Source organism: Cannabis sativa, chromosome 6, assembly GCF_029168945.1.
Source record: "Cannabis sativa cultivar Pink pepper isolate KNU-18-1 chromosome 6, ASM2916894v1, whole genome shotgun sequence".
NCBI classification, from domain to species: Eukaryota; Viridiplantae; Streptophyta; class Magnoliopsida; order Rosales; family Cannabaceae; genus Cannabis; species Cannabis sativa.
In genome coordinates, this window is record NC_083606.1 from 48,005,816 (window position 1) to 48,013,850 (window position 8,035).

At 39.9% G+C, this 8,035-nt stretch overlaps 1 non-coding gene across 1 annotated transcript; it reads right to left on the bottom strand.

Moving 5' to 3' along the window:
* Positions 1–6,194: 6,194 nt before the first annotated feature.
* Positions 6,195–6,301, bottom strand: LOC115696095 (small nucleolar RNA R71). The gene has a single exon (XR_004007693.2). It is a non-coding gene; the product is annotated as a small nucleolar RNA R71 (small nucleolar RNA).
* Between the last annotated feature and the right edge of the window lie 1,734 nt (positions 6,302–8,035).

The window sequence follows — 8,035 nt, forward strand, 5'->3', positions numbered from 1 at the left end:
GTTATTTCTGATCTATATTAATAAGTAAATCTGATTATATTGAAATGAGTTTTATTTAGGGCATAAAACCCAACATGGTCCCCATACTAGTTGAGACCATACTGCTTGTAAGACTCAGTTAATTGATTTTAATTAATCAATTATAATTCTAAAAGTTAGACTATGTCTACTTTATGAATACTCACAGTTTAAGGATGAAATCGTAAAGAAAAGAGTTTTTAGGTTTAATTATTAATTAAGAGACTCTGTATGTCTAATTAATAATTATTTTAAATGACAATATTATTTAATAATCTATTTTAGTTATTAAATAATTAGTTTTGGCATTTAAATGATTAGAATTGGAAAAATGGCATTTTTTGGAGAAATTGAAATAAAATTGAGGAAACTGCAAAATCTAAGTGAGGCCCATTTCACCCTATGGCCGGCACCTCTTTGTGTGTTTCCCAATTATTATTTTTTTTTTGCCATGTAATTGCTAATCAAAGCCTAGCAATAATAGGAAAGTGGTGGATCACACTAAATAAGGCAGTTAATCAATTAAACAGTAAAAGAGGAAACTGTTTATTTGGAAAGTTGTGCACTCCCTTCGCCCTATATAAAGCAACCTTTGTTCTCTTCTCTTGCATGTATAAGAGCACAAAATTCAAGAGAGAAAAAGAGAGAAATTTCGAAATCCTTGTGAGATGAGTAGTGCCCCACACACATCAACTGGTACCTCAATCATAGTATGTAAGACTATGGAATTTCTGCATCAAAGAAGGAGAAAAGAAGATCCAGGTTCAGATCTTTGTGATGCTCTGCTACAGAAAGGAATCAAGGGCTAGAGATCTGAACGGAAGGAGTCATATTATTCCGCTGCACCCACTGTAAGGTTTTCTAACTTTATATGTGTTTATTTTCATTGTTTTAGAATTCATATTAGGTTGTTAATCCAACATACTTGTTAGTAAATCTAAATCCTGGTAAAATAATTTCCAACAGTTGCCTAATTCCTTCTATGGTAATACAATTTCAGAATGATGTAATGGTTGTATACTTAATGTAAATCATTACTAGATTCATGGATGACCTAATCAAAATCTTAAGAAAAGCTAGAACTGTTAACCATGGTTTGTTAGCTGTTCTAAGTGATTAGGGGTGGACTGTAAAGCCCGCTTAGTTAATTTGGAAATTATCAGTTAATTATGATTAATTATGAAATTATTTATAGCTATTTAAATAATTTATTACTGTTATTTATGGAATTCAGAAATGCATGGTTATGTTATTCAGTAGTTTTCATATTTTGCATTTCCGGTGCCCGGTATTTTTGGAACTCGGCGTTTGGCTCAGTAGAAATCACAACTTAGTATGTTAGTAGTTTGGGGACGGGTTTTAGACATTGGGAATGTCGGGATTGGCCGGGAATTTAGAAATTCCCAAAAATACCCCTTTAGTGTGATTTATGTGATTTTATGGTGGAGGGGCAAAATGGTCTTTTTGCCCCATTAGTGTTTTGTCTTATGTGACTTGACTAAATGGAAATACATATAATTTGAGTGTTTAATTGGCTGAATTGGATTTATGTTAAGTGTATATTCATTATTCCAAATTTTTATAAAAATTACTAAGTAAAGGAAAAATAGAATTTTCAAGCTTTCTCTCTCTTTTCCCTCTCTCTCTTTTCGGCTGGTTGTGGCTGTGCAAGGGCTGGGATTTTTTCTGCTCAATCTTGTGATTTTCATCCTCTTGTTGTGTAATCTAATCAAGGTTTGATCTCTTAGAACTTTCCCTTTGTGTTTTCTTGAATTTTATGAAAATTTGATGAAATGCATGCCTAATAATTTGAAGTTCTTGCTGCTGTGATTTGTTGTTGTTTTCTAAAGTTTAATCTTGCTATTTTAAGTAGTTTAGAGTTAGTGTATGCATGATGGTTACTTGGAATCAAGTTTTGGAGTTTTTAGTTCAAGAGCATGAATTTTGAAAATATATGTTGAATCTGTAAATTACTTGCTGTAGTTGATTGTTTTCATTTTCAGAGGCTTAGTTATGCATAATTATGTAGGTTTGATCTAGTTTGATTGCATGTTAGTGGATTCTAACCAAGTTTGAGTTTTGGAACTCAAAGCTTGGTCTTTAATGGTGTTTTGTGATTCTGTGAGTTCTGGGTGATTTTGTTGCCTTTGAATGGTTATTTGGGGCATATAGAACAGGTCTGGAAGATCTTGTATGATTTGGGTTAGAATTGATCGAGTTATGAATTTTTTGGAAAATTCCTGCGAGGAACCGGAATTCCGGTTGTGCAACCGGAATTCCGGATGAGGGTTCAGTAATTCCCAGAACCGGAATTCCGGTTGGGCAACCGGTCTGCCGGTTGGGGAATTTTCAGAACCCGTGTTTTTCCTCGTTTTCATCTTTTAAGGGGTATTGCCATGCTTTTTATCGATAGGGAAACTTTTAGTTCCTAGTTTAAGTCCCCGGGAAGTGATTTAGCGTGTCACTTATAGCGTTGTGATTTTTATGGTTTAGGGGCCGATGTCCGCCGCTCGGCTTCGGTTCCTCGGTTGGCCAAGACACTTGAATTCGGAATCCGAGTAAGATTAGTATAACAAGATGCATATGTAGATTACATGTTTAGCGTGCATGTAGGAAGCCCGCTAGATTACATTAGTTATGTATATAGGCTTCGAACCATCCAACCCCGTCACGTCGGTGCAGGCTGAGTATGACCAAGAATGAGTATGACCGGCTCGACCGATCAGCCGACATTTGGTTGGTGGTTCCGTGCTATTGACCTATCCCGTCTGACAGCTGGAGTATGACCAGCAGCCGGAGTATGACCGGTTCGACCGATCAGGAGGATACTTGTCAATAGTACCGTCCCTGTGAACGTTCAAAACTTGGTACCATGTTGGACATGGCAGTAGTGGCTCAGTACCATGTTGGACATGGCAGTAGCGGGACTCAGTATCGTGTTGGACACGGCAGTTAGAATTATGTATGAGTATTATTATGCTTTTCTTACTGAGTCTGTCGACTCACAGTTTACGTTTATGTGTAGGTAAAGGCAAGGCTATAGCTGATGGACCGTGAGCGAGCTTATGAGATTGTACATGTCGGGGCGGTTAGGCCTGGAGCGTACGATCCTCGAAACAGCAAGGCTGATTTTTGTAACTGGTTGTTAGACGACCTTTATTTTATGTAACAGTTAAACAGTTAGAACTTTTTGTAAATAATTTTATAATCGGGATCCCGAGTCTTTTGTAATATTGTTTTATAAGTTTAATTAAAAAGCAAAATTTTAATTAATCACGTTTTTCCATAAACCTCGTTGATTAGCAACGAGCTGCACAGTACGTTTAAAAATCACGTAATACGCCTATGGTAGTTAGGGTGTTACAATTTGGTATCGTAGCCGCTGTGTTGTCTTCCGAAGATCGTCACGACATGTACAATCATCATCAGCAGTTAGCTCGGTTCACGGTTCAGTAAGCCTTTATTGCTTTAGTAGTTTATTTTATTCAGTTATGGAAAAGAAAAGCCTGTTAGGAAGCATGTTAGTAGCCTGATAGTAGAATAGGCGCATGTTTCATTTATAATTTCCAAATTAAGCGGCATTAGTAAGCTCTCCTTGAATACGACCTGATATGCCAACTCTTGGTTTCGCAGGCGGTTCTAATCAGATGGACGCCAGGCGGACTACCAGGAGTCAGGGCAACTACGTAGGGTCGAACCAAGGACAGGGAGCTCAGTTTCCCCCACCTGCTAGGGGCCGAGGTAGAGGTCCCCGAGGCAGGGCTCGTGGTCGGGGTGATGAGAACCCACCACAGGCTGCCGAGCTCCCCAGGCCGATCGGGGAGCCCGGGCGGGAGTGGCGGTTTGCGGAAATGCAAGCCGGATCGAAGAACAAGACCTCGAGATTCGTAGGTTGAGACGGCGGGGTGCTCCTGCGGTTCCGGTGCCGTAGTTCCGGTGGCACACCGCCCCTCGCCCCAGGCCGAGATAGTGGTGGCGGCCCATAGATTGGAACCTCTGTATGAGCGGTTCCGGAAGCAAGCACCTCCGGTTTTCCTGGGAGGTCCGGACGTAATGAAAGCCGAGCAATGGCTGACGGTGATCACCAAAATTCTGAATTTCATGGGTGTCACCGGTAACGATAGAGTGGTGTGCGCCACATTCCAGTTCCAGGAGGACGCCCTGGTATGGTGGGACATGGTGTCTCAGGTCCATGATGTCACTGTTAGGCTATTTTTAGCCTATGTTTTCGATCCAATTTATGTGCGTTTTTAGCTGTGTTGGGACGGAATTACGCTTGTTTTCTATGTTTTCAGGTTCTTTGGAATAAAAGAGGTCTCGGGTGCAGAAATTCGTTAAAAGACGTGCTGAGCCGAAGAAAACACAATTTTTGAGTAATTGTGCATATCTGGCCGCGGCTAAACACAACTTGGCCGCAGCTAGATCTCGAAGTTTTACAAGGCCACAGTCGCCGCGACGATGAAGAGTCTCGCCGCGGCCATTTAAGAGATACAGAGAGCACCCTAATTTGCTATTATCTCGCCGCGGCGAGAGGAAGCTTGGCCGCGGCGAGATCCCGTACGGACCAAGGGAATTTTCGTCCATCGAACCCTAAATTTCAGTTATAAATAGAAAACTGTGATTGGAAGTCAAGGAGAGCGATTCGAAACCCTAAAATACAGCTGAGAGCGGCAGGAAGAGCATAGAGATTCAAGTTAAGATCCAGAATTCATCCTCCAACAGTTCTTTTCTTTATTCCTCTTTAATTTATTTATGTTGAATATTGCTATAGGAATGGTTATGGATTTATTTCTGAACTAAATTTCCCATTTAGGGAGGATGATGATTGTTGTTTAATGTTTTGCCTAGTTAATGTTTAATTACCATTCCTCCATTCTTGTTTGTGAAATTATCTTAATTTGTGTTTAATTTCATGTTTAAGATTGATCACCTTGTGCATGCTTTATGATCTCAATTCAAAATCTGAAAAGTGAGAATTGAGAATGCTAAAATTAAGATAATCGATGTTCTATGTGAAACGAAAGTATTTGCATGACTTATGTGACGAGTAGATTATTACTTAATGCTGATTTCATGTTAGTTTAATTAAGGAATTAATTAGATAACATGTGATTTAGAATCTAGAAGATCTGAAAGGAGCTAGGTTATTTCATAATCTGTCATTCACTCCAAGAATAGGATAGTAATTAAGCATTAACGATTTGGGTAAACAACAACAGGATTCTCCTCCCTATTATCTCATCTTGCTCAACTTTCAATTGTGTTATTAAGTTTTCTGAATTACTTTCATATTTTACTGTTTTTAAATCATAATTGCTTTCGATTTGCCGAATAGAATCATAAGTATAATTTAGTGGTATTTAATCCAATTCCCTGTGGGATCGACCTCACCTGTGTGAGATTTACTACTTGATTGCGTATACTTGCGTAGTAATTAATAATTTTCAGCAACAAGTTTTTGGCGCCGTTGCCGGGGAATTGTTAAAGATTAATATTACATAAAATTATACTAACTTCTACTTTGGTATATTTTCTCTTGCTGATTTTTCTAACCTTTTTCTTGCAATATTTTCTTGATCTATTTTAGGAATCCTAAGTGCATGCGCCGTCAAGGACAAACAGTCATATTACCAGTTGATCCTGAAATCGAGAAAACTTGCAGGAGGAATCGAAAGAACAAGAGGCAAGAAAGAGTTTCGAAAGAATCGCCGAAACATCGTAGATCATGGCCGCAAATGTGAACAATAATGCCGGAAACAATGGGGGTAATAACGGTAATAATGGAGGTGCCGTGGAAGATCAAGCTAATGGCCGTAGCTTGAGAGATTACATTCTCCCTACTCGACGGGAGTACAACATGTATCGGGCCACCTAAGTGGATGCAAACAATTTCGAGATTAAGCTTCGCCATCCTTCAAATGGTGCGGATCTTCGCCCGCCTTGGTGGTCTCCCTTCTGAAGATCCTAATTTGCATCTCTCTAACTTCATGGAACTTTGTGAAACTTTTAAGGTTAATGGAGTTAGCGATGATGCCATTCGTCTGAGGTTGTTTCCATTCTCGCTCAGAGAACGAGCCAAGAGTTGGTTGAATTCTTTGCCACCTAATTCTATTGCTACATGGAATGATCTGGCAACAAAATTCTTGTCAAAGTTCTTTCCTCCAGCTAAGTCTGCAAAGCTGAGAGGAGAAATCAATAATTTCTGCCAACAAGATAATGAATCTCTCCATGAGGCTTGGGAGAGGTTTAAAGATACGATCGGGAGGTGTCCTCATCATGGTATAGAGAAGTGGATGCTTTGGTTCACAACTTTTATAACGGGGTACAGTTGGTAATACTAGAACTTTAATAGATGCAGCAGCGGGCGGAGCTTTTATGAGAAAGAGTGCTAATGAAGCGTATGATCTATTGGAGGAGATGGCTCTAAACAATCAGCAGTGGCCAACTGAAAGGAGTCAATCTAAGAAGGTAGCTGGTGTGTTAGAAGTTGATGCCATCACAAAGTTAACAACAAAGTTGAGGCATTGACTAAAATCATTGCAGGGCAAGCTAAACAAGCCCAAATTGTTTGTGAGTTATGTGGAGGAAGTCATCACTTTTCGGAGTGTCAAGCAGATGTGGATGATTTGCCAATGGATGAAGCTAAAGCCATTGGGAATTTTTCACAGAACAACAACAACAACAATTATGGGTTCAACCAGAGTAACAACCGAAGAAATAGTGGGTTCTATCAACAAAGAAATCAGAACCAACAGTTTAATCAGCAACAAGCCTCTGGTGGAAGCTCTAGTTTGCGTACGCATTTCTTGCTCCAATTTATGACTGAAACTAGATCTTCAATTAAAGACACTGCGTACTCGTATGGGCCAGCTAGCAACACAGGTAGCAACCCGCCCTCAAGGGAATTTGCCTAGCACAACTGAAGTCAATCCCAAAGAAAATTGCAAGGCAATTACCCTGAGGAGCGGTAAGAAGTATGATGGGCCAAAGTTACCACAACCAATTGAGGTAGACGAAGAAATAAATGCTCAACCAGTGCAAACACCAACACCAACAGCAGAGAAGGCTACTGACAGCCCAGCAGCACCACCACAGTCTCCACCGATTAGTATTGATCATCATGTAAAAATACCCTATCCTCAGAGGCTCAGAAAGTCAAGCTTAGACAAGCAGTTCACCAAGTTTCTAGAAGTCTTCAAAAGACTTCACATTAACATTCCTTTTGCTGAAGCTCTAGAGCAGATGCCAAGTTATGTGAAGTTTATGAAGGAAATTTTGTCAAAGAAGAGGAAGATGGAAGACTATGAGACAGTGGCTCTAACTGAAGAGTGCAGCGCTATTCTACAGAAGAAACTCCCTCCAAAACTCAGAGATCCAGGGAGCTTCACTATTCCTTGTACTATTGGTAAAATTGAAGGAATAAATGCACTATGTGATTTGGGAGCCAGGATAAACTTAATGCCTTTGTCAGTGTTTAAAAGATTGCAGCTAGGTGAAGCAAAGCCAACTACTGTAACTCTTCAATTGGCAGATCGATCGCTAGCTCACCCTAGAGGAGTCATTGAGGATGTGTTAGTAAAGGTGGACAAGTTCATCTTTCCAGCTGATTTCATTGTTCTGGATATGGAAGAAGATAGTAATGTTCCTATCATCCTGGGGAGACCTTTCTTGGCAACAGGGAAAGCACTAATTGATGTTCAGAAAGGAGAGTTAAAGCTAAGGGTACAAGGAGATGAAGTTGTATTTAATGTGCTCAAAGCAATGACCTATCCTACGGCTAGTGACAACTGTTTTGCAATTGATGTGGTGGACCAGTTGGTGGAGACAAAGAGGCATGCTGAAGATCCTCTTAATCTGACTTTGGTACAAGAAGAGGTGGTGGAACAAGACGGTAAGGAAGCTTATGAGTATGCTTTGTGGCTCGATTCTTATGGACCGCTGAATAGAAAATATTATGAAGAGTTAGGAGTCATACCAACAAGGCCTACCCCATCTACTGAAAAGCCTCCTCAACTAG